We start from the raw sequence: 26,232 nt of genomic DNA on the forward strand, positions 1-26,232 counted from the left end.
GCAATGCACTATATCTATTTATCAGTGGGTATGTAGTTTAAAGTGCTGCTTTATACAGCAACTCACCAATGATGTCTTCTCTAATTTGCATCGTTGCCTTCTCTTCTCCATCTGGTCTGGGCCATCATGACAATTTCTTCCACCCACAATTCTTCACCGTTAAACCTGCAAAACAAACCTATTAGGCGCCAAACTTTTTTTCTTTTTTTTTTTTTACATGGGTGACAGAGGGATGTAGAAGAGTGGACATGGGTGACAGAGGGGTGTAGAGGGGTGGACATGGGTGACAGAGGGGTTTAGAGGGGTGTAGAGGAGTATACAGAGGGGTGTAGATGAGTGTACAGAGGGGTGTAGAGGAGTGTACAGAGGGGTGTATAGGAGCATACATGGGTGACAGGGGTATAGAGGAGCGTACATGGGTGACAGGGGTGTAGAGGAGCGTACATGGGTGACGGGTGTAGAGGAGCGTAGAGGAGCGTACATGGGTGACGGGTGTAGAGGAGCGTACATGGGTGACGGGTGTAGAGGAGCGTACATGGGTGACAGGGGTGTAGAGGAGTGTACAGAGGGGTTTAGAGGAGTGTAAATGAGTGACAGAGGGGTGTAGAGGAGTGTACATGTGTGACAGAGGGGTATAGAGGAGTGTACATGAGTGACAGATGGGTGTACATGGGTGACAGAGGGGTGTAGAGGAGTGTACATGGGTGACAGATGGGTGTACATGGGTGACAGAGGGGTGTAGAGGAGTGTATATGGGTGACAGATGGGTGTACATGGGTGACAGAGGGGTGTAGAGGAGTGTACATGGGTGACAGATGGGTGTACATGGGTGACAGAGGGGTGTAGAGGAGTGTACATGGGTGAAAGATGGGTGTACATGGGTGACAGGGGAGTGTACATGGGTGACAGATGGGTGTACATGGGTGACAGAGGGGTGTAGAGGAGTGTATATGGGTGACAGATGGGTGTACATGGGTGACAGAGGGGTGTAGAGGAGTGTACATGGGTGACAGATGGGTGTACATGGGTGACAGAGGGGTGTAGAGGAGTGTACATGGGTGACAGATGGGTGTACATGGGTGACAGAGGGGTGTAGAGGAGTGTACATGGGTGACAGAGGGATGTAAAAGAGTGTACATGGATGACAGAGGGGTATAGAGAAGTGTACATGAGTGACAGAGGGGTATAGAGGAGTGTACATGGGTGACAGGGGTGTAGAGGAGTGTACATGGGTGACAGGGGTGTAGAGGAGCAAACATGGGTGAAAGGGGTGTAGAGGTATGTACAGAGGGGTGTATAGGAGCGTACATGGGTGACAGGGGTGTAGAGGAGCATACATGGGTGACAGGGGTGTAGAGGAGCATACATGGGTGAAAGGGGTATAGAGGAGCATACATGGATGACAGAGGGGTATAGAGGAGTGTACATGGGTGACAGATGGGTGTACATGGGTGACAGAGGGGTGTAGAGGAGTGTACTTGGGTGACAGAGGGGTGTAGAGGAGTTTACATCTGTGACAGAGGGGTATAGAGGAGTGTACATGGGTGACAGAGGGGTAGAGAGGAGTGTACATGGGTGACAGAGGGGTGTTGAGGAGTGTACATGGGTGACAGAGGGGTGTAGAGGAGTGTACAGAGGGGTGTAGGGAGGTGTACAAGGGTGATAGATGGGTGTAGAAGAGTGAACAACATGGGTGACGGGGGCATAGGGGTGACAGAGTGGTGGACAGGGGGTGGACATGGGTGACAGGAGGGTGGACAGGGCAGACAGGGGGTCAGAGGGATGGACAAGGGGGTAAAAGAGGGACAGGAGTGACAGAGAGGGGTGGACTGGGGTAACAAAGGGACAGATGGATGAACAGGAGGGTGGACATGGGTGACAGGGTAGACTACGGGGGTAGACAGGGGGGGTAAACATGAGTGACAGGGATGGAAAGGGGAGTGGACAAGGCAGACATGGATGACAGGAGGGTGGACATGGGTGAGAGGGGGGGTGGACATGGGTGACGGGGATGATAGGTGGGGGGACATGTGTGAGTGCGGGTGGACATGAGTGATGGGGGGTGGACATGGGTGACAGGAAGGTAAACATGGGTGACATCGGTGACGTGGGGGGTGTGGACATGGGTGACAGGGAGGGTGGACATGGGTGACAGGGAGGGTGGACGTGGGTGACAGGGAGGGTGGACATGGGTGACAGGGAAGGGTGGACATGGGTGACAGGGAAGGGTGGACATGAGTGACAGTGAGGGTGGACATGGGTGAGAGGGGGGGTGGACATGGGTGAGAGGGGGGTGGACATGGATGACAGGGGGGTGGACATGGGTGACAGAGGGGTGAATAGGGGGTGGACATGGGTGACAAGGATGTGGTCAGAGGGGTGGACAATGGAGGCTGAACATGGGTGACAGGGATGGGCAGGGGTGACAGAGGGTTGGATGGGGGGTGGACATGGATGACAGGAGAGTGGACATGGGTGAGAGGGGAGGTGGACATGGGTGACGGGGATGATAGGTGGGGGGACATGTGTGAGAGGGGGTGGACATGAGTGACAGGGGGTGGACATGGGTGACAGGAAGGTGGACATTGGTGACAGGGGGGGTGTGGACATGAGTGACAGGGAGGGTGGACATGGGAGTAAAAGAGGGACAGGAGTGACAGAGAGGGGTGAACTGGGGTGACAAAGGGACAGATGGGTGAACAGGAGGGTGGACATGGGTGACAGGGTAGACTACGGGGGTAGACAGGGGGTAAACATGAGTGGCAGGGATGGACAGGGGAGGGGACAAGGCAGACATGGATGACAGGAGGTTGGACATGGGTGATAGGGGAGGTGGACATGGGTGACAGGAATGATAGGTGGGGGGACATGTGTGAGAGGGGGTGGACATGAGTGACGGGGGGTGGACATGGGTGACAGGAAGGTGAACATGGGTGACAGGGGGTGTGGACATGGGTGACAGGGGGGGTAGACATGGGTGACGGGGGGTGGACATGGATGACAGGGTAGGTGGACATGGGTGACAGGGTAGGTGGACATAGGTGACAGGGAGGGATTACATGGGTAACAGGGGGGCTGGACATGGGTGATAGAGATGGACAGGGAGGTGAACAAGGCAGACATGGCTGACAGGGGGGGTAGACATGATTGATGGGGGGGGGTAGAGGGTGGACCTGGGTGACGGTGGGGGTTTAGACAGGGTTGAGAAGGTGAACAGAGGGGTGGAAAGATTACGGTACCTTAAGCAAGCCGGCCCACGCAGCTTGCAGTTCCACAGCAGGCACGGGAGTCCGACGCAGGTGCAGCTCGTTCCGCCCCAGGACACCATTTTCGACTCACTGCACCGCAAGGGAGAGGGGGACGCAGGAGACGGAGGGTGAAGGAGGGGGACGCGGGGGACACAGGGAACAGAGGGGGAAGGAGGGGAACACGGGGGACGCGGAAGACGCAGGAGACGGAGGGGAACACAAGAGACGCAGGGGGACGCTGTGCGCGCAGTGCGCATGCAGACTTCCCTTCCCCCCTGCGCCGTCAGGCTGGGGCGGGACATTTAAAAAAAAAAATAATAATAAAAAATAAAAAAATCACGGCAAAATCCTGCGGCACCACGGACAGTGCTGAACGGCACACACGTGTGCCTCGGCACCGCGGTTGGGAATCACTGGGATAGGGGATAAGTGTTTGATCACGGGGGGCCCCAGCGGTAGGCAGCTCCGGAAAGGTAGGCTGCCGCGAAGCAGGTGGTCTCCCCCGGGCACGTTTGGCTCCTGAATTTCCCGCACCTGTCAGTGAAAGATATACACACGCAAAATGTCTCATATTGTGTTGTTTTTTGGGGTGGATTGTGAAGCCCGGGTATGTACTCGCGCATCAGTCAACTCCAGTCTGTGTCTCTTAGGCAATAAATTGGTTACTGATGCAGCTGAGGTGGGGCCTGGGTCTAGGAATTTCAAATTTTTTTTTTTAATTGTGTGGTTCATTATTTTTGAGAAGAAAGTCTTTGGGTGGTCCACCGTCCTGCCTTATAGAGTCTTTTGAAATGTTTGATATGCGCTTGCGCTTACACAAAGGTATACATTTAAAAAAAAAATTATCCAATTTTTTTGATTTTGGGGAGGATAGTGAAGCCCTGTGTGTACTGGTGCATCAGCCAACTCCAGGCGGTGTCCTTCAGGCAATAAATGGGTTACTGATGCCGCTGTGGTGGGGCCTGGGTCTGTGAATTTCAATTTTTTTGTATAGCGGGTGCTACCTATGAGAAATCTTTGTCAAAAACTTCTCATATTGTGTTTTTTTTTTTTTTTTTGGGGGGGGGGGGGGGGATTGTGAAGCCCTGGTGTGTAGTGTACTAGTGCATCAGCTAACTCCACGCTGTGCCATTCAGCCACTAAATGATCTCCTCTTGCTGCCAACATGTCCATGCTGTGTCATTCAGCCACTATATGGTCTCCTCATGCTGCCAACACCTCCACGCTGTGTCATTCAGCCACTATATGGTGTCCTCATGCTGCCAACACCTCTACGCTGTGCCATTCAGCCACTATATGGTGTCCTCATGCTGCCAACACCTCCACGCTGTGCCATTCAGCCACTATATGGTGTCCTCATGCTGCCAACACCTCCACACTATGTCATTCAGTCACTATATGGTCTCCTGACACTGATGCCACCACCAGGCTCTGTCATTGTGCTGCTTTGCGACAGTGATTCTAAGAGCGATGCGGGTAATCTGCATGCTATTCTGAATAACAGTATTATTTCACTACCCCAGCACACTCCATATGCGTTTTAGGACACAGCAAAGTGTTGTATATCCCTATAGAGGCTGTATGTAGGCTAGAAATAGCCTTTTTTAATATCGATTCGCCGCGACCAAATTCGGATCGAAACAAACTTTTCGGGAAAATTCGGCAAATCGCCTGAATCGAATTTTTGAAAAGTTCGCTCATCTCTAGTGAATGCCATCTGGACCTGGTGATTTGTCTATTTTGATTTTTTGCAGGCGGCACTGTACTTCTTCCTGGGTAAGACAGGTGACATGTAAAGGGGAGTTTACCTTATCACACTGTATTTCACCAGGCATTTCATTTTCCTCAGTGAATACAGTGGAGAAGAATTTGTTTAATATATTTGCTTTTTCCTGATCCCTGTTTATAATTTCTTCCTCATCATTTTTAAAGGGTCAACACTTTCGTTTTTGACCTTTTTGTTATTTATATAGTTAAAGAACATTTTGGGGTTAGTTTTACTCTCTTTGGCAATGAGTCTTTCTGTCTCTATTTTTGTGGCTTTTATCAGTTTTTTACATATTTTATATTTTTCTCTATAGCTTTTTAATGCTTCTTCACTGCTGTCCTGTTTTAGTAATTTAAATGCTTTATTTTTGTTATTTATTGCCCCTTTAACATTTTTATTCATCCATATTGGTTTTCTTTTATTTCTGACCCTTTTATTCCCATAAGGTATATACATCTTACAGTGAAAATTGAAGATATTTTTAAAAGTCTCCCATTTAGTGTCAATATTGTTCTTTTTGAGGACATTATCCCATTTTATATTGTTAAGGGCTTCTCTGAGTTGATCGAAGTTTGCTTTCCTAAAGTTCATTGTTTTTGTGGCCCCTCGAGAGATTCCCTTATTGAAGAACAAGTTATAATGTATTATATTATGATCACTATTTCCTAGGTATCCTTCTACTTGCACATTAGTTACTCTGTCAGGTCTGTTTGTTACTATTAAGTCTAGTAGGGCGCCCACTCTGGTCGGGCCCTGCACAATTTGGGACAGATAATTGTCTTTAGTTATAGTCAGAAACCTGTTCCCTTTATGAGATTCACAGGTCTCAGTCTCCCAGTTTATATCAGGATAGTTAAAGTCCCCCATTATTAACATATCATTTTGATTTGCTGCCTTGTTTATTTGCCTCAATAATTGATTCTGACTCTTCCATCATGTTTGGTGGCTTATAGCAAACCCCTATCAGAATTTTTTTGTTTTTATCTCCATATATTTCTACCCATAATGACTCCACATTATCGTTTCCCTCCCAAATATCCTCCAGCAGTGCGGCCTTCAGACTGAACTTTACATAAAGACAGACTCCTCCCCCTTTCCGTTTTGTCCGATCCTTCCTGAATATACTATAACCCTGTATGTTGACCGCCCAGTCACAGCTATCGTCCAACCAAGTCTCTGTTATACCGACTATGTCATAATCCTCCTAAGAAATTTTCAACTCCAGTTCCTCAGTTTTATTGGACAGACTTCTGGCATTAGTCAACATGCACTTCAATGGTGTATGTTTTTTTTTCCTATGATGCCTATCCCTATTAACTATTCTAACCCCTCCCTCCGCTCCACCGCCAGGTACATTATTAAGTCCCCCCCCCCTCTATCTACACTATCTTCCCCCTATATGTTGTAGGTTCCCTCCCCCCCAGTCCCTAGTTTAAACAATCCTCCACCCTTCTAGCTATCTTCTCCCCAAGCACAGCTGCACCCTCCCCATTGAGGTGCAGCCTGTCTCTACGGTAGAGCCGGTAACCGACAGCGAAGTCGGCCCAGTTCTCCATGAACCCAAACCCCTCCTTCCTACACCAGCTTCTGAGCCACTTCTTTACCTCCCTAATTTCCCTCTGCCTCTCTGGTGGGGCTCGTGGTACAGGTAATATTTCAGAAAATACTACCTTGGAGGTCCTTGCCCTAAGCTTGCAGCCTAAGTCCCTGAAATCATTTTTAAGGACACTCCACCTACCTCTTACTTTGTCATTGGTGCCAATGTGTACCATGACTGCTGGGTCTTCTCCAGCCCCACCCAGCAACCTGTCAACCCGATCCGCGATGTGCCAAACTCGAGCGCCAGGAAGACAACACACTGTTCGGCGATCCAGGTCTTTGTGACAGATCGCCCTGTCTGACCCCCTAATAATTGAGTCCCCCACTACCAGTACCTGTCTGGCCTGCCCTGCACTCCTCCCTCCCTCCTTACTGGATCAGACACCCCCCTGGCGGTCAGAGGCAGAGTCCTGCTGCAGTACCGCTAGCTCTGAAATGGCATCCATCCCTCACATCTGCCAACCAGGCAAACTTGTTGGGGTGTGCCAGTTCAGGACTAGCCTCCCTGACATTTTTCCTTCTACCCCGTTTTCTAACTGTAACCCAGCTAGCTGCCTGACTGTCCTGCACCTCCGTCCCACTATCCTTCCCCACCTCTACCCCAGAGAGTACCTGCTCAGTGAGCAGGAGACTTCTCTCCGGGTTGTCAATGCATCTTAGTGTTGCCAGTTGCTCCTCTAGATCCAGGATCTGGTCTTCCAAATGAACAACTCGCACACATCTCGCACAACAATATGCACCCTCAAACTGCTGTTCAAGGATTGCATACATTGTGCAAGATGCAAACTGGACTGCCTTTTCCAACATGGAGGTCATACTAGATTTGGGGATAGCAAACATTTACAGAAAAGAAAAAAAAATCTAATATTTCAATTTAAAGTTCCTGAATTTAAAGTACCTTAATTTTAAGTCCCCTCACTTTTATACTCACTCACTTGTATACTTCACACTCTTGTATACAGACACACAATCACTAGCTCAGACAATCGCTAGATATACTTGGTTTTATAGTTACCAAACAGCACCTCTCTCTTCACAGCCTGGAAGTGAATGCATACTACACTAAGACCTCTGACTTCGGTGCAGAGGAGGATACTAATACAAAACATGATAAAAATGTCAGTAAAAGTACAAAATGCTATAAACAGTGCACTAATAAGCGACTTTGCATAAATGGCTTACAATTAATATAACACAGAAATATAACATGGTGAATAAATGTTGAAAAAACATAAAATACACACCAGTTATTGCCAACTGTGGATCTTGTACATACGTGTGTGTGAATGCGGCGTTAATAGTGGAACAGTAATTCTCTTTTTAGATTTAAACCTTTGGGTGCACTTGTACCCAAGGTGAATTGCCAAAATGCTTCACGTTCCAATAATTTTCGCCGCACACAACCCCCACGAGGTCCTGTGTGAACACGCTCTATAGCATAAATTTGAAAATGATTAGTACTACCACCATGAATAGTTATAAAATGTAAAGACGCTGCCGAACGATTTCTTATGGCATTACTGGTTATGTCATTGAGATGTTCCAGTGCTCTAACCTTCAATTTCCTAGAGGTCAAACCTACATATTTAAGTTGGTACTGTGAACATTCAATGACATGAATCACATAATGGTGGTTACAGTTAATGTAATCTTTTATATGATAATTTTTTGTTTGCTCTGCATCAGAAAATTGTGTGCATAATTTGACATAATTGCATGTTCTACAAATCCTGCCGTCACATCTAAAAAACCCTCTGTTGTTTAACCAATTATTTCTGTTAACTGTATTGGACAGTACCAGGCTTGGAGATAATGCGTGGGGAAAATGGGAATCAAGTGAACCCAAGTCAATTCTCAAAAACAAAAATAAAAATAACAGAAGAAGAAAACGCAACCGCAAACAAAAAGTCACATTCAGTTCATCTGAGTATGAAACTGAAGCTAATGGAGACAGCACAGAATCGGACACTTCACAGTCTTCAGCTGTTCAACAACGTCATCTTTCAAAAAACTCCAAGCGCAAAGGAAACCCTCCCAGAGGGGGCGGGGGAGGGAGAAAACACAACCGACGTCGCCACTCCCAGGCTGAGGAGCCAAGTGAAATTAACAGTGTTAAATTTATCAAACAGGACACTTACCCCTGAGCAGATGAGTGTCCTAAGTAAGGGCATGAATTTTTTCCCCCTCAAATGATCTACATATTTTTAAAATGTTTTGTGAAATTAATAAATTTGTATGGAATTTAACCATCAAAAAATTTTTTTTTGTAGATGATGTTTCTGACAATGATACATTGACTCCAAAAATTGATTATGTCAATGAATTTTGTGGCATGCATTTCCCTGAGCAGGTGGCTCTGTGCACACTACAAGATCTGGCTGGGGATCAAATGGATGCAGTTACCAATAGCAACCCTGCTCATAGCAATGCAAATCCATATTTCTATCCTCTACAATCTAGAACTAATGGTATGGATTTATTTCAAAATGCAGAGGAGGCAGATTTGATTGCTTTAGGTATTAGTTTACCAGGACTGTCTAACAATCATCGTAACCTTTCGCGCAGTGAAAGTGCCGCCCTTAATGAACTTAGCTCTGCAGAAGACATAGTCATTAAAATGTCTGACAAGGGCGGCACAGTCACTGTGATGGACAAGGTTACTTATGTACAACAAATAAATGATTTGCTTTCAGACACAAACGTGTACAGAAAATTGGATAATAATCCTACCGCCAAGTTTAAAAGTGAGTTGGATAGGTTACTTAGTGAGGGTGTCAGCCTGGGAGTCATTACAATTAGGGATAAGGAATACATGCTGGTGGATGAACCCATCATCCCCATCATGTATGGCCTGCCCAAGACCCATAAACAAATCACACCTCCCCCCATGCGACCAATTGTTTCTTCCTGTGAATGTCTCTTGAAAAAACTCTCCATATGGACTGATCAAATGCTTCAGCCCATGCTTCAAAGGGTCCTTGGTTATCTCAAAGATTCCAGGGACATTCTTAGAGCCTTTGAGCGCTTCACATGGAGAAAAGAATATAGCTGGTTAACCTGTGACATTGTCTCATTGTATACCAGCATTCCCTGGCACATTGCCATGGAAGCGCTGGTATACCATTTGGACAACCACAGTGACTATACTGTCAAATTCATAAAAATGAGTACATGGTATCTTATGATACACAATTATTTTTCCTTTGATCAGGCTTTTTTTTATCCAATCCAGTGGTGTTTCAACGGGCGCAAGACATTCACCTTCTTTAGCCAATTTGACAATGTCCTATTGGGAATCCAAGTATCTTTTTTCAGCATCCAATCCATTTGTGTCCCACGTAAAGTGGTATGGCAGATTCATAGATGATCTCCTCCTCATTTGGAGGGGTGATATGTCTGCCATACCACTGTACCTGGAATACATTAACAATAATCCTTTCAACCTCAAATTTACCCACCACTCAGATCCACTTAACATCTCATTTCTTGACCTTGAATTTAGTTCAGTGCCAGACCAAATCATTTCTGTTTCCACATTCCGTAAACCTACTGCGAGTCTCAAGTCGGTGAGACCTCATGGAGGCTCGCGGACAGAGGATATTCTGCACGTATTTTGTCCAGAGCTAAAACCATTGTTGCAAAAAAGGATCGCTCTCTTTTGATTTCTCCACCTGTCAATCATACACAACACAGTCGCTCAGATTTTCAGAGTAAACCGGTCATTGCACTTACTTATTCCCCTCAATTCACACAGGTCAAGCACATCATTAACAGGCATCTTCACTTTCTGAGGCAGGATGAAACTATAGCAAAAATACTATCCAAAGGCTGTCACATAGTCCCTAAAAAGGCCAAAACTTTAGGATATATTTTATCTCCAAGCCTGGTACTGTCCAATACAGTTAACAGAAATAATTGGTTAAACAATAGAGGATTTTTTAGATGTGGCGTCAGGATTTGTAGAAAATGCAATTATGTCAAATTATGCACACAATTTTCTGATGCAGAGCAAACTAAAAATTATCATATAAAAGATTACATTAACTGTAGGAAATTGAAGGTTAGAGCACTGGAACATCTAAATGACATAACCAGTAATGCCATAAGAAATCGTTCGGCAGCGTCTTTACATTTTAAAACTATTCATGGTGGTAGCACTAATCATTTTCAAATTTATGTATAGAGCGTGTTCCCACAGGACCTCGTGGGGGTTGTGTGTGGCGAAAATTATTGGAATGTGAAGCATTTTGGCAATTCACCTTGGGTACAAGTGCATCCAAAGGTTTAAATCTAAAAAGAGAATTGCTGTTCCACTATTAACGCCGCATTCACACACACGTTTGTACAAGATCCACAGTTGGCAATAACTGCTGTGTATTTTATATGTTTTTTCAACATTTATTCACCATGTTATATTTCTGTGTTATATTAATTGTAAGCCATTTATGCAAAGTCGCTTATTAGTGCACTGTTTATAGCATTTTGTACTTTTACTGACATTTTTATCATGTTTTGTATTAGTATCCTCCTCTGCACCGAAGTCAGCGGTCTTAGTGTAGTATGATTGTTGGTTAATTCTCCACCCACTACCTGTCCGGTATTTAACTGACACCTGTGCAGATGGATGACATCACTGACGAAAGGCGCATGCGCCTGAAACGCGTCTGATCTGCTGGTTGCTTGTACTGCTTTTATCGTGAGTTCTAATAAAGTCTGGATTTCTACTTACCCACAATGGGCACAATGCTCCGGTACCAGTATCGCCCATCATTACGCACAGAGCGAGTTTGCTCTGTGCAGTGATGACAGTGGGATGCCACAGCCAAGATCCCGGGGGTCCCCAGCGGCGGGACCCCCGTGATCAGACATCTTATCCCCTAGGGCGGAGTACCCCTTTAAGGACTGCATACAAATGTGATAACCAGCCCGTATGGAGGGGAGAATAGCGGGCAACATGATAAGGTTTTATTTTTACCCAAAAGTGCACTGCGGGGAAAGGGAAGCCCCCAAAAAGTTACAAAATGGCATTTGCTAAATTTTTATTTCACCCCACAAATGTTTTTTTTTTGTTTTTCTGCAGATTTTGATATAAAATAAGTGATGTCATTACAAGTACAATTGGTGAAGCAAAAACCAAGCCCTTATATGGGTCTGTAGGTGCACAATTTAAAGTGTTTAGTTTTTTCCTCCTCCCCTTCTAAAAATCATAAATTCAAAAATGTAAATTGGCCTGGTCCTTAATGATCAAAAATGGGCTTGGTCCTTAACCCCTTTTCAAATCCGACCTGTCCCACTTTATGTTGTAATAACAAAGTGATTCTGAAAATGTTTTTTCGTGAAATATTGTACTTATTCTTAGTGGTAAATTTTGGTCCATAGATTCTGCGTTTTTGTGTAAAAAAAAAACTCCAAAATCCTGTAAAGAATTAAAAATGTAGCATTTTTTTCTGAATTCCAAATTCTCTACTTGTAATAAAGATATTCATGTCACATAAATTAGTTATTAACCTGTTGGGGACCAAGAGCGTACAGGTACGCCCTTGCTCCCTGGTACTTAAGGACTAAGGGCGTACCTGTAAGCCCGTGGGAATTTCGGTCCCCACCGTGTGCCGGTCGGGGACTGGAGTGGGATGCCTGCTGAAATCATTCAGCAGGCATCCCGTAACAATGCCTGGGGAGGTCCTGAGAACCCCCATGTCGGCAATCAACGCAAATCGCCGATCAATTCAATTTAGGATGTCCGGACAGAGCAGGGGAAGATGGTGGCAGGTACCTTGGGCACATGGGGACCGGCGGCAGGTACCTTGGGCACGCAGGGACCGGCGAGTGGAGCAGGGGAGGATTGGCAGGCAAGTGGAGGCAGCTGCAGCGTCAGAGGCAGCAGTGAAGATCGCTGTAAAAGTGATCTTCACTGCTGCTTCTAGGAGTTTCAAAACTACAACTCCCAGCCAAAGGCTGTCTGGGCATGCTGGGAGTTGTAGTGTTGCAACATCTAGAGGGCCACAGCTTGGACACACTGTGCAGTAGTCTCCAAACTGTGTCCTTCCAGATATTGCAAAACTACAACTCTCAGCATGCCCAGACAGTCCAGGCATGCTTGGAGTTGTAGTTCTTTAACATCTGGCTATTCAGATGTTGCAGAACTATAACTCCCAGCATGCCTGGACAGTCTCAACATGCTGGGAGTTATAGTTTTGCAACATCTGGAAGGGCACTGTTCTGAGACTACTATACAGTGGTGTCCAAACTGTAGCACTTCAGATGTCAATTCAAAGCATGCCGAGACTGTCCAGGCATGCTGGGAGTTGTAGTTCTTTAACATATGGCCCTTCAGATGTTGCTGAACTACAACTACCAGCATGCCTGGGCAGTCTGGGCATGCTTGGAGTTGAAGTTTTGCAACATCTGGAGGGCTACAGTTTGGAGTCTCCAAACTGTTCTCCTCCAGTTGTTACATAACTACAACTCCCAACATGTCCTTCAGCTGTCTGGGCATGCTGGGAGTTGTAGTTTTGCAACAACTGGAGGCACACTGGTTGGGAAACATTGTCTGTTTCCTAACTCAGTGTTTCCCAACCCTTGTGCCTCCTGCTGTTGCAAAACTATGACTCCCAGCATGCACTGACAAACCATGCATGCTGGGAGTTGTAGTTTAGACAGTGGTGCGGAAACACTGCGGTAGTCTGTTACCCAATCCTAACCAGTGTGCCTCTAGCTGTAGCATAACTACAACTCCCAGCATGCACGGTTTGTCAGTGCATGCTGGGAGGTGTAGCTTTGCCCCCCCCCCCATGTGAATATACAGGGTACATTCACATGGGCGGGGGTTTACAGCAAGTTTCCTACTTCAAGTTTGAGATGCGGCAAATTTTCCGTTGCTGCGGGAAACTCACTGTAGATCCCCACCCGTGTGAATGTACCCTAAAAACACTACACTACACTAACCCTAAATGAAGAGTAAAATACTACATATACACTACACCCTTACACTGTCGCCCCCCCCCCCCCCCCCAAGAAAAATGTAAAAATGTCTTGTTCGTCAGTTTTTTCAAAACGGAACCTCCAGCTGTCGCAAAATAACAACTCCCAGTATTGCCACAGCTGGAGGCACCCTGTACGGTATTTTTGGTGGATGAGGCAAGTGTAACGCTTGCATCCGGGTACATCCCTATGAAAATCCCTAATTTAGGTCTCAAATGCATATGGAGCTCTCTCACTTCGGAGCCCTGTCGTATTTCAAGGCAACAGTTTAGGGCCACACTTGGGGTATCTCTGTACTTGGGAGAAATTGCGCTACAAATTTTTGGTAGCTTTTTTTCCTTTTACCCCTTATGAAAAGGTAAAGTTGGGGTCTACACCAGCATATTAGCGTAAAAAATATGCTATAAACATTTTTACACTAACATACTGGTGTTGCCCCATACTTTTCATTTTTATAAGAGGTAAAAGGAGAAAAAAAAGACCCCCAAAATTTGTAACACAATTTCTCCCAAGTACAGAAATACCCCATATGTGGACGTAAAATGCTCTGCGGGCGCACAACATGGTTTAGGAGTGAGAGCGCACTATGTACATTTGAGGCCTAAAGTGGTGATTTTCACAGAGGTGGCTGCTGGTTACAGTGGTTCTGACATAAACGCAATAAAATAAATACCCACATTTTGGAAACTACACCCCTCACAGAACGTAACAAGGGGTACAGTGAGCATTTACACCACATAGGTGTCTGACAGATTTTTGGAACAATGGTCCGTGAAAATGAAAAATGTAATTTGATTGTAATTTGTAATCAACTTTGATTTTGGCATCTAATGGGTCAGACTTATTGGCCATGTCCGACATTAGCCATGGGTCCTGACTCCGCTCAGCTCCTGAGAGTGCTTCATACAATGGGAGTGAGACTATGGACTAAAAAGATGTCTGATATGCTGAATGGATTACAGAAATGCAGAGTGAAGTAGTTTTCAATTACAAAATAATTTTGTTACACTGGGAACGTAAAATGCAGCCTAAATTAAGGTACTATGCTTGAAATAAAACTACACTTTAATAATTAGATAATAAACTAAAGTTGCTGGAAAACTTTTTTTTTTTTGCAACAAATGTAAAAAGCCTGTATCGTGAGGTTTCACAATTGGAAGGAAAAGCTACTTGAACATTCATTGCTATGGAATTCCATATTTATTTTTTTGATATCTTTAGGACACTTCTGACATGCAAGGATGTGTTTTGTCATCTTTGGATAAGAAAATTTACTGTCACAGTATTTGCAAACTGCAGCTCTGTTCTCAGCAGAAATTGCACTGTGGAAATGTTTCCAAATGCTTGATGTTGATCTCACCATTTTTCTGTCAGACTTACAAAGAAGCCAAGCATTAGCAGTGATGGAAGACAGCATTAAAGGTTTAATGATACTTTGCTCACTCACACTAAACCCATAGTGCGGTAAAAAGATGTATAACTCACTCTATTGGTGGTCCATTCCAGAGATTCAGGCTGTATACATTCACCATTGCTAATATTCCCTGTGCAATGGAGGCCTCTGTCCCCTTCTGCTCTCATATGTCTGCATTTCTTGTGCTTATGTAAATTAAGGGTCAATAAATTATTTTGAAGTAGGCAGACATATGAATGCAGAAAGGGGCGGAGGGCTTAATTTTTTACGCCTAGGGATGAGAGAGTTTGTAGCAAGAGAGAATGGTCTACTGTATCAAAAGCAAAGAAGAGGTCAAGGAAAACGAGCAGAAAAATATTGTGAGGCTTTGGCGGTCAACAGATCATTGGCCACCTTGGTATGGGTGGTTTCAGTAGAATGGTGGGGATCGAAACCATATTTCAAGTGGTCGAAGAGTGAGTGAGAGGACAGTTCAAAGTAGACATCTTGCTCAAGGAGTTCTGAAGCAAAGGGGAGAAGTGAGATGGGGTGGTATCTGGACTTATTTTAAGGATTTTTCAGGATGGGTGTTATGATTGAATGTTGAAATTATTAAGGAAAATGCCGGTGTTTAGTGATAGATTGAAGAGATGGGATAGGGCTAGGATGAATACTGCAGTCAGGTTGGGATGTGATGAAGGCTGGATGGGATTGGGGCAAGTGCACATGTGGTGGGTTGTGATGAGGAAAGTAGTTTAAATAGCTTGTCTTCTGTTGACAAGGTTGAGAAATGAGCCATAGGTGAGGTTTGCTGGGCTGATGTGAAGATGGGTTGTGGGGACTGTAAGTTAAAGCTTTCCCTGATTGTTTCGTTCTTGGGTTTTAAGTATGTAGCAAAGTCATCTGCTAAGATGAGAGATGTAGGGGGTGGCAATGGGGGATGGAAAAGCGAGTTGAATGTGTTGCCTGGGGTTGTGGGAAAGAGAGTATGTGACAATAGTAAAGTAGTTATGTTTAGCAGAAGTGAGTGCAGACTTGAAGGTAAAGACTAGAGATGAGCGAGCCAAATCCGGTGAACCCGGATTTGACCCAAACTTTAGGATTTTTCGCCAGTAAAGAGCGTGAAAAATCAGAAAGCATTTTTTGGCAGTCAGAGAAGCAGGGCAGGCAGGGGGACGTAAGATGAGGTAAGAAAAGCAGCAAATTACATGATAACCCAGGTTTTTCATGTGATTTGCTGCTTACTGTGTCAATCAAGCACAAAGGCCAATAGGATACAGCCAGGGACACAAATAAAAGGGCACTGATGTCACCCACAGCATTCAGAGTGCTGGGAACTTCTGCAGAGAGAGGACCGAGAGAGGGAGAGAGACAGACATAGGGAGAGTTAGTGGTTATAAAGATAGAGACTGAGATACAGATTAAAAAGAGAGGATAATAGGGAAATTAAGTGATTATAAAGATTATAAAGAGAGAACGTGTGTGTGTGTGTGTGTGTGTGTGTGTGTACAGGAATCAATCCCCATACAAGAAAAATCCTATAGGGGCTCCTATACACCAAAACTGAAGGCAGGGCTAATCTTTTGCTACTACCAATCCACAGTCTTTTTCATACCTGCATATAACTGAAATATAATTGAATAGTATTCCTGAACCAGCTCCAGTGAGGTGCATTGATCTGTGCCACCCATTTACAAAGCATATTCGAATGGCACCTATATACCTGTCAAAACAGTAGAGTATATAATTGATTTTTGCAAACACCTTCGGTACGCATTGTGCTGTCATCCCTGCCACCCAAAAAGCATGTTTAACCCCTTAAGGACCGAGGGTTTTTCCATTTTTGCATTTTCGTTTTTCCTCCTTGCCTTTAAAAAATCATAACTCTTTCAATTTTGCACGCCGTGGCCCCGCTTTATAGATCGGGAGCGGACTCATGATTTACCGGTACGTCATGTGTCCTTAAGTGGTTAAGTTACACATATCTAGCCTATAGTATTATATGGTTCTGGTGCATTTAATACTGTTCCATAAACACCTACAGTACTCATTGTGCTGTCTCCTCTGCCACCCAAAAAGCATGTTGAAGTTACATGTATCTAGCCTGCAGTGTTATACGGTTCTGGTGCATTTAATGTTGTTCCATAAACACCTACAGTACCCATTGTGCTGTCTCATCTGCCACCCAAAAAGCATGTTGAAGTTACATGTATCTAGCCTGCAGTGTTATACGGTTCTGGTGCATTTAAAATTGTTCCGAAAACACCTTCAGTACTCGTGCTGTCATCTCTGTCATCTCTGCCAGTCAAAAAGCATGCTGAAGTCACACGTTTGTAGCCTATAACTCACCTTCAATCTTTCTAGTTGTGTACACGCAAACACGCATTATACTAAAAAGCCTGTGCATTCCAAACACATTAGGCTCATAAAGCGACAGTATTTAAAAAATTTTGGTTGCCTTATACATACCTTTTTGTAAGATAAATGCAGTTCAGGTGTTGTCAAATACTGATACAGAAGGTAAATGGGACATCTTTAAATCAACTCTAAATAACTATACAGCTAAATATATACCAAAGGGGAACAAATATAAACGATTAAAACTAAATCCTACATGGCTGACAAATTATGTTAAAAGAGCAATAAACAACAATAAAAATAGCCTTCAAAAAATTCAAATCTGATGGGTCAGCTATAACATTTAAACAGTACAAAGAGCTTAATAAAATTTGTAAAAATTTTATAAAAACAGCAAAAATTCTAAATGAGAGACGGGTGGCCAAAGAAAGCAAAACTAATCCTAAATATTTTTTTAGATATATAAATGCAAAAAAAACAAAGACAGAGCATGTAGGACCCCTTAATAATGATAATGGGGAGGTTGTCACAGGCGATAAAGAGAAAGCAGAGCTACTGAATGGGTTATTTAGTTCTGTGTATACTAAGGAAGAAGGAGGAGCTGACATTGGACAGGTCAGTGCTGGTAACACATCATATAATGTACTGAACTGGCTTAATGTAGAGATGGTACAAGGTAAGTTAAGTAATATAAATGTAAGCAAATCTCCAGGGCCAGATGGATTGCACCCAAGAGTTCTTAGAGAGGTAAGTTCAGTAATATCTGTACCCCTGTTCATGATATTTAGAGATTCACTGGTGACTGGTATTGTGCCAAGGGACTGGCGCAAGGCGAATGTGGTGCCCATCTTCAAAAAGGGCTCTAGGTCTTCCCCAGGAAACTATAGACCGGTAAGTCTAACGTGCATTGTGGGTAAATTGTTTGAAGGACTTATAAGGGATTACATACAGAAATACATAGGGGATAATTGTATTATAAGTGATAACCAGCATGGGTTTACTAAGGATAGAAGTTGTCAAACCAATCTAATTTGCTTTTATGAAGAAGTGAGTAGAAGCCTCGACAGAGGAATGGCTGTGGATATACTGTTTCTGGATTTTGCTAAAGCATTTGATACTGTCCCTCATAGACGTCTGACAGGTAAGTTAAGGTCTTTGGGTTTGGAAATTTTAGTTTGTAACTGGATTGAACACTGGCTCATGGATCGTATCCAGAGAGTGGTGGTCAATGATTCGTACTCTGATTGGTCCCCGGTAATTAGTGGTTTACCCCAAGGTTCTGTACTGGGACCGCTGTTGTTTAATTTATTTATCAATGATATAGAGGATGGCATTAACAGCTCTGTTTCTATCTTTGCAGATGACACCAAGCTTTATAGCACGGTACAGTCTATAGAGGATGTGCATAGGTTACAAGATGACTTGGATAGACTAAGTGTCTGGGCATCCACTTGGCAAATGAGGTTCAATGTGGATAAATGTAAAGTTATGCATCTGGGTACTAATAACCTGCATGCGTCGTATGTCTTAGGGGGGATTAAACTGGCAGAGTCACTGGTAGATAAGGATCTGGGTGTACTTGTAGATCACAGACTACAGAATAGCATGCAATGTCAGGCTGCTGCTTCCAAAGCCAACAGGATATTTTCATGTATCAAAAGAGGCATGGACTCAAGGGACAGGGACATAATACTCCCCCTTTATAAAGCATTGGTACCGCCTCACCTGGAATATGCTGTTCAGTTTTGGTCGCCTGTACATAAAAGGGACACTGTGGAGCTGGAAAGGGTGCAGAGACGCGCGACTAAACTAATATGGGACATGGAACATCTTAGCTATGAGGAGCGATTAAAGGAGTTACAATTGTTTAGTCTTGAGAAGAGACGTTTAAGGGGGGATATGATAAACGTAAATAAGTATATTAATGGCCCATACAAAAAATATTGAGAAAAACTGTTCCAGGTTAAACCCCCCCAAAGGACAAGGGAGCACTCCCTCCGTCTGGAGAAGAAAAAGTTTAGTCTCAAGGGGCGACACGCCTTCTTTACCGTGAGAACTGTGAACTTATGGAACAGTCTACCTAAGGAACTGGTCACAGCAGGAAAAATGTACAGCTTTAAAACAGGATTACATACATTCCTGGAACAAAATAACATTAATGCTTATGAAGAAATATAAAATCCCATCCCTTCCCCAATATCGCGCCACACCCCTACCCTTCAATTCCCTGGTTGAACTTGATGGACATATGTCTTTTTTCGACCGTACTAACTATGTAACTATGTAAGTAGGTTGGTGAAAAATCACCCAAAAAAGATAAAACGATCCTAAAAAAATGTCTGGTAAAGGAATTGTCCATCCTAGAGGGTCTGTTTCCTCATTTCTGTCTTTGCTTCCCCCCTTCTGCTACGCAGAAGGATAGCACTAGCCAATAGGAGGAGTTGGGTCACAGTCAGCCTTTGGAGCATGTTGCTGAGGTGGGGGAAGGGGCTACAGTAGTCGAGCATGGCACTAGTGGGACTGGTGGTAGTCGTGGTGGGGATACTGTAAGGCATCATTGTGGATGTGCTGAGAGGGAACAAGGAGGCCACGATCACATATCAGAAGTGATAAATGAGAAGAGTGGTGGGGATGATGAAGAGGCGTTTAAAAAGAAGGATGTCAGCGGGCCTTCTTTTCCAAGTAGCTCAGAAGCAGGTGACACTGGTGCTGGAGCTGAAGGCTTGAGACATTTTTTTTCTCTAGAACAGGGGCACAGTCGGGTGTGGATGTACCTAGCTACAGTATTTATGGTATCCTGCCATGTGGAAATTCTTTACTATGTTACAGGAAAGCAGGCACAGCGCCGTATCTGTGGAGAAAGCCTTTGTATTGAGAAGAATTACTTTTCTTTTCAGGAGTGCTTTTAAATACCCCGAAGCACCTCTGCGCAAGTTCTCACTCGCTGGTTCCGTTTATCAACCAGCGTCACAAGTTACCATAACTACCTATACAACCAGAAGTGACGTATCGGCAAAAACTTTGCCTTATATGCGCTCTCCCAGCCCGTTGCCTTCAGACCCGGCAGCACAGCATTAACACAGGTTCTCTGTACTAAGTATTTGGATTTACTTTCACTTTCTCCAGGATCCCTCTCCCCTCGCATCTCCAGTGATGTGCTTTTAACTCTGGGCATTCCTCTCCTTTCTCTTCACCAGTACCCAAGTCCATCTGACCAACTTTCTAGGGTCCACAAATACATTATTTATTTATTTGTTCACTAAGTCACCAAATACTCTGGTCTTGTTTACAAATGTATCCTCATTTAGCCACTCGGCAGAGCTATTTCCATAGGTTCATTACATATTCTAACACCCATGGCTTTGTTCTTAATACTACACTGTCCTTATTTTATCAGTTTTCACATTATCCTAACTTTGATGCTGTCACTTGTGTGTATAGAAACATTTGCATATCTATAGGTATATGTATGCTAATGTATGCAAATAATAGTACGTTATTTTACTATAAAAAATCTTTTTATCATTTGTTATTACTATTTCTTATTATTATATATTACTTTTAATACCATTACCACTATGGGCCACATTCATTGAATGCTATATTACCTTTGTCATGTGACTATTATATGGATGTGATACTCTTATATTTGATTTCTTATGTGATACATTTTTTTATGTGGTATTTTTATCCTGTGATATTGTAATAGGATGTATGCATTTCTTTGTCTATAAAACTCTTGGGGGACCTGAGGAAGGCACGAGTTAGTGCCGAAACACGTTGTCCCTACTGTAAAAAACTAAAAATGTATTTTATGTTGTCCTGTGCTAGCCTGGGTCCTTTTTGTGTCAGAGATATGAGCAGCGCCTGCTAGACCAGTTTTTGCTTGTGTTTCCGCAATTTTATATCGGATTCTTCTAGGAGTTTGTTATTGGTCAGAGTGCAGCAGCCATCCTATACATCGCCTATTTTACTATCGCAACAGAGATGCACACAACGGTGTAACAACTCAGTAGTTCAGTATATCACTTTGATGTGGTGGAGGGTGCCCACCAATTCATATATGATACCAGGAAGCGCCCCCTGTTTTTCTTTTTTCTCTCTCCCAATACTCTCTTGTATCTGTGGAGGCACAGACGGGGTCCAAATTTAGGTCAGCACCTCATGTATTACAACACCTGGGTAGAAGTATATCTAGTTTACCAATGCCTGCTCTCTGCTGGCTACAGATGATTCTACCTCACCACTGCCTGCTGTACGCTGGCTACTACTAGTAACACCAATCCACCATCACCCTACTTTGATCCACACCTACATGTACATAACCCATCATCTACAATAAAGGATAATTTTTGGGATGCTTGGAAAAATCCATGTCATCTTCTTCATTTGCTAGACTAAGAGCATGTTGCTACTCCCAAAAAAGGGATAATTTTTGGCATGCTAGGATAAAGCCATGGCATCTTCCCATGCCTCTGTGTGCATATTAACACCAGAAGGCATCTACTGACAACTAGGGATACTTTATGCCGCTTTATTTTGATGTGAAGAAGGCTTAAAAATGGGCGAGCTTACTTGTTACCATGGGTTACCACAAGTCGCCATAAGAGAGCCTTAAAAACACTTTTAAATTACTTGATTATACTCCTAACAGTTTTAGACAGGGGTTTAAACCTGCTACTTCCAGGCCTGGGACACCTGGCTGGGGAAAAATTTGAATAGATTTTAAAGGTTTCTCAACCTGCTGTACGCAGGCCAATACAACTTTCTCCAGTAAGCCACTATGAGAAATTCTGCTGGTAGTTTCAGCCATGTCTATTGATATGTCATGCTCTGTTATATGTGAAAGGGGAAACTAAGTTGAGGGCTTTGGTGATTGTGGTGTTATAGAATTAAACGGAATGGTCTGTATCATGGAGAAGGATATGATGGAGAGTGGCAGAAGAGAGTCTGAGAGTGTGTCGATGATGAGATGTTAGAGGTTTATATGAGGGGGGGCAGGGTTCTGGACTTGCGGGGATAGTGGGAGAAAAGTTGGAGAGAAAGAATGTCAAAAGGTGACCGCAGGAATTATAGGCCTGTTAGTTTAGCCTCCGTTGTATGTAAATTGTTTGAGGGTTTTCTAAGAGATGCGATTTTGGAGTATCTTGTGTGATAAAGTGGCAAGGAAAGGGTGCATTTCCTGGACTCGCTCTGAAGAATCCCTCACCTGGGGGCCTAAGTAATCAGGCAGCAGACAGGGGAAGTGTTGAAAAGGAAGAGGCTCACCCTTTACCCTTTACCTGCAATCTGTGTAAATAAAGCTGGTGAGATGCCAGACTTGCATGCTGAACTGTTGTCTGGCGAGTTATTGCGAGGAAACATGTCCAGTGGTAAGTCACAGGACGATCCCAGAGCTGGCCCCGAGGACGGTTCTTTACATTTGGTGGAGGATGCAGGCATCAAGTTGACAAGGGAAACCCGTTGCCAAGGGCAACCAATGGGCGAGTTGGAGAGGAGTCGGTGCTGTGAGCAACACCCTTCAAGATTGCAAGTTGGATGAGCCCAGCAGAGGAGTGCAAGCACAGGACGGAGTCTGTGGAGGAACGTTGCTAGGGGCAACAGATCGATGTTTTTTGGGGAAAAAGGACGACATCGGCAGGCCGTTGGTGGAGGCAACCGATGTGGGCCACAACCGGCGGTTGCCGGGATGAAGCCGAGGTCCCGTTTGTTGTTGGTGGGCGGAACCCCACTGTGGATGTACTTGGATGGTCGTAAGACTGTGTCTTGCATAAGGCCGGAGGTAACTCAGTGTGTGAAGTCCCAACCGGAGACCGGTAAGACTGTTCAAGTTACTTTTGAAGCCTCTTTTGGGACAGTGAACCATGTGTTGGAGGTTTGTGCGGAACTTACGGGGAAAATTGTTCTGGGCAGAGACTTTCCATGCTTTTGGAAGTTGTGGGATGCCGAGAATGTGCCAGAAATTTTGCACCCAAGGGTTCCGGAAGTAGTAAAGACAGGTGTCTTTGCGGGACTGTGTAAAAGGTGTCATAAATTGTGAACCCATGCAGGGAAATAAGGTTTTTGTTTAAAACTGTATGATGATGTGTCCAGATGTAAAAACGTCTATTCCCACCTCTTGCAGGACAAAAGAAAACCTGTGTGAGGTTGCAATAGATCCTTCCATGGAGTATGAAGTAGTACTGGGGAAGGATTTTCAGTTTTTCAGACTGTTGTGGGAAGATAGTCAGGTGACTAGAGCAGGCCCACCTGTTAGGCTCACAACACTTGACTTACATTATACAGCAGGGGAAAGTAACTCAGCAGAGGCTGAGGATGGAGAGTGTAAGCAAATCCTAGGTGTATGTCAGGTGGGAGTGTGCCAGATTACTAGGGGAGCTGAAGAGCACTCCGCAAGTCAAGCTACGGAGAGGGCTATGGAAAAGCCAAAGTTGTGGAAGAAAGGTCCAGTGGAGCTGGATGCTACATTTACAGTCACAGACGGAGACCTAAGTAAATGAGATGGTGAAGAGTCGCCTCGAGTGTCTGATAGAGAACAAGAGAATGACTCAGGGCCCGACGGCGAGAGTGAGGAGATTGCTGTCAGAAAAAGGTCTCGGAAACGACGAGCTGGCCTGGGGAAGAAACTGGAACAGATCCTGGTTTTTGGAAGAAACCCTGCAGTTGGTTTCTATGAATTTGTCAGAAAAAGAAGAGGTACAGTGTATGACAGAGGAGAGGGAAAAAGTGCTGGCAGACTTCCAGAATGAGCAGGAAGAGAAGCGTCAACTGGAGAAAGTCACGGAGCAGTTGAAAAGTGACATTGTAGCTCTGCAAGATGAATTGTCCTGCTCCCAGAGTCTGGTAACCTGCCAGAAGAATAAAGTTGAGAGTCTGGCCAAGCAGGTTACCTTTCTGAAGGAAGAAGGGAGTCTTCTGCATAGTGCATATCATGCTTTACATTGTGACTACAAGGCTAGGTTGGTTACCATAGTGGATCTGGAGGAAGAGAAAGTGCTGTTAGTGCACAATGTGCAGAGCCTGGAAGCGCAGAACAAAACTTGCAGAAGGTCCCACGTAGCTGCCTTGGTTTTGCTGGGAGTGCAACTCTACGAGCAGGAGGCTGTGCTGGCGGACAATGAGCAGTTGAGGAAATAATTGCTGTCTTCGGAAGACACTATCAGGGATTTGACAGAGTTACTTGATAGTGAGAGGATGAAGTCTGGTAAGCTTCAGTGCAAGCAGCGAAAATATAAAAAAATGGTAGAGGACCGGAAAGTCCTGAAAGAGAGCAGAGACCAAGCTATGGTGGAATTGGCTCAAGAAAGGCTTCTGGGGCAGAAGTTACTGGATACAGGGATGCTTTCTCTGAATGTTAAGAAGTCCTCTGAAGCTTAGATTGAGGTGAAGCCCTGTAAAAATTCCTCTAAAGCTAAGATTGAGATGAAACCAGGTGAGAAGTCACCTGAAGCTAAAATTGAGGTGAAGCTCTGTAAGAAGTCCTTTGAAGCTAAAATTGAGGTGAAGCTCTGTAAGAAATCCTTTGAAGCTAAGATTGAGGTGAAGCCCTGTAAGAAGCCCTCTGAAGCTAAGATTGAGGTGAAGCTGTATGAGAAGTCTGAGCTGAAACCAGGTGGGAAATCCTCTGAAGTTGAGACGTGTACGTGGTGGCTAGTAAGAGTGAGAAAGAAAAATGTCAAGGTCTTCGGTGCAAAAATTGTCCAACAGGAAGGAAAGGCCGGTGGACTCTGCCTTTCAGACACAGGTGCTCTATTCCGGTGGTCTGAGCAAAGGATGGGGGGGGGGGATATGTGATAAAGTGGCAAGGAAAGGGTTCATTTCCTGGACTCACTCTGAAGAATCCCTCACCTGGGGGCCTAAGTCATCAGGCAGCAGAAAGGGGAGGTGTTGAAAAGGAAGAGGCTCAGTCTGATCTGGGCTCTCCCTTGGAAACAGCAGGTTGCTGTAAGGGGGAGACAATGAGCCCTGTTGGAAGCACACAGCAGGAGCTGTAAGTGGCCCAAGTGACAGTGTGAACTGTGAGTAATTAGGTTTCAGGTGGCACATGTTTTAACTGGATGAGGGGAGCTCACCAGTTAGTAGACAGTGCATGCTGAGAGTTGTAGTAAGTGACCAGACGGTCTAGGACTTTATTTGGTTCCTGTTTTATGTTTTGTTTTACCTGCAACCTGTGTAAATAAAGCTGGCGAGGTGCCATACTTGGATACTGACATGCAGACATGCCAGTTAGCAACCAATCTCTCACAGACACAGCCATGAGAGACATGTTACTTCTCCTCCGCACTACCTTTATACAAGAAATGCACCTCATGGTGCGTCCAACCATCCAACATCTGGGGGATAGAGTGGATCATATAGAGGGAAAATTTGGAGAGTTTGCATCCTCTCACAACGACCTCATTGATTTACACTATACTGCGGAGGATGATATAGCGGCTCTTAAAGCTAAAGTAGCTGATCTGGAAGACAGGAGCCGCCGCAATAATGTTAAAATACACGGGGTTCCAGAAACAGCTGTGCCTGCAGAAATCCCCAACTATGTCAAGGAACTACTTCATACCATTATGCTGGACTGTTCTCAGTAGAAACTGACCGTAGACAGGGCGCACCGAGTCCCTCTCCTGAAACACCTGGAGGACTCAATCCCAAGGGACATTTTAGCCGAGTGCAGTTTTTCCATGTAAAAGAACTTCTGATGGAACTGTCTAGGCGCAATGGGGGCCTGCCGGCTTCTTACCACAAAATTTCTATCTATGCGGATCCATCTGCAGCAACGCTGCAGGCCCACCGAGCCTTACTACCGATCACCACTGCCCTGCACTCTGCGAACATATTATACAGATGGGGATTCCCCATTCGTCTCCTTTTTAAGAAGGATGCCGCAA

General features: G+C 44.6%; 1 protein-coding gene across 5 annotated transcripts in view; it reads left to right on the top strand.

Moving 5' to 3' along the window:
• LOC130291604 (ras-related GTP-binding protein A) overlaps positions 1 to 26,232 on the top strand; it is a 1,042,086-nt gene that overhangs the window by 874,926 nt on the left and 140,928 nt on the right. The gene's annotated exons all lie outside the window — the stretch shown is intronic.

Source organism: Hyla sarda, chromosome 9 (assembly GCF_029499605.1).
Source record: "Hyla sarda isolate aHylSar1 chromosome 9, aHylSar1.hap1, whole genome shotgun sequence".
NCBI classification, from domain to species: domain Eukaryota; kingdom Metazoa; phylum Chordata; class Amphibia; order Anura; family Hylidae; genus Hyla; species Hyla sarda.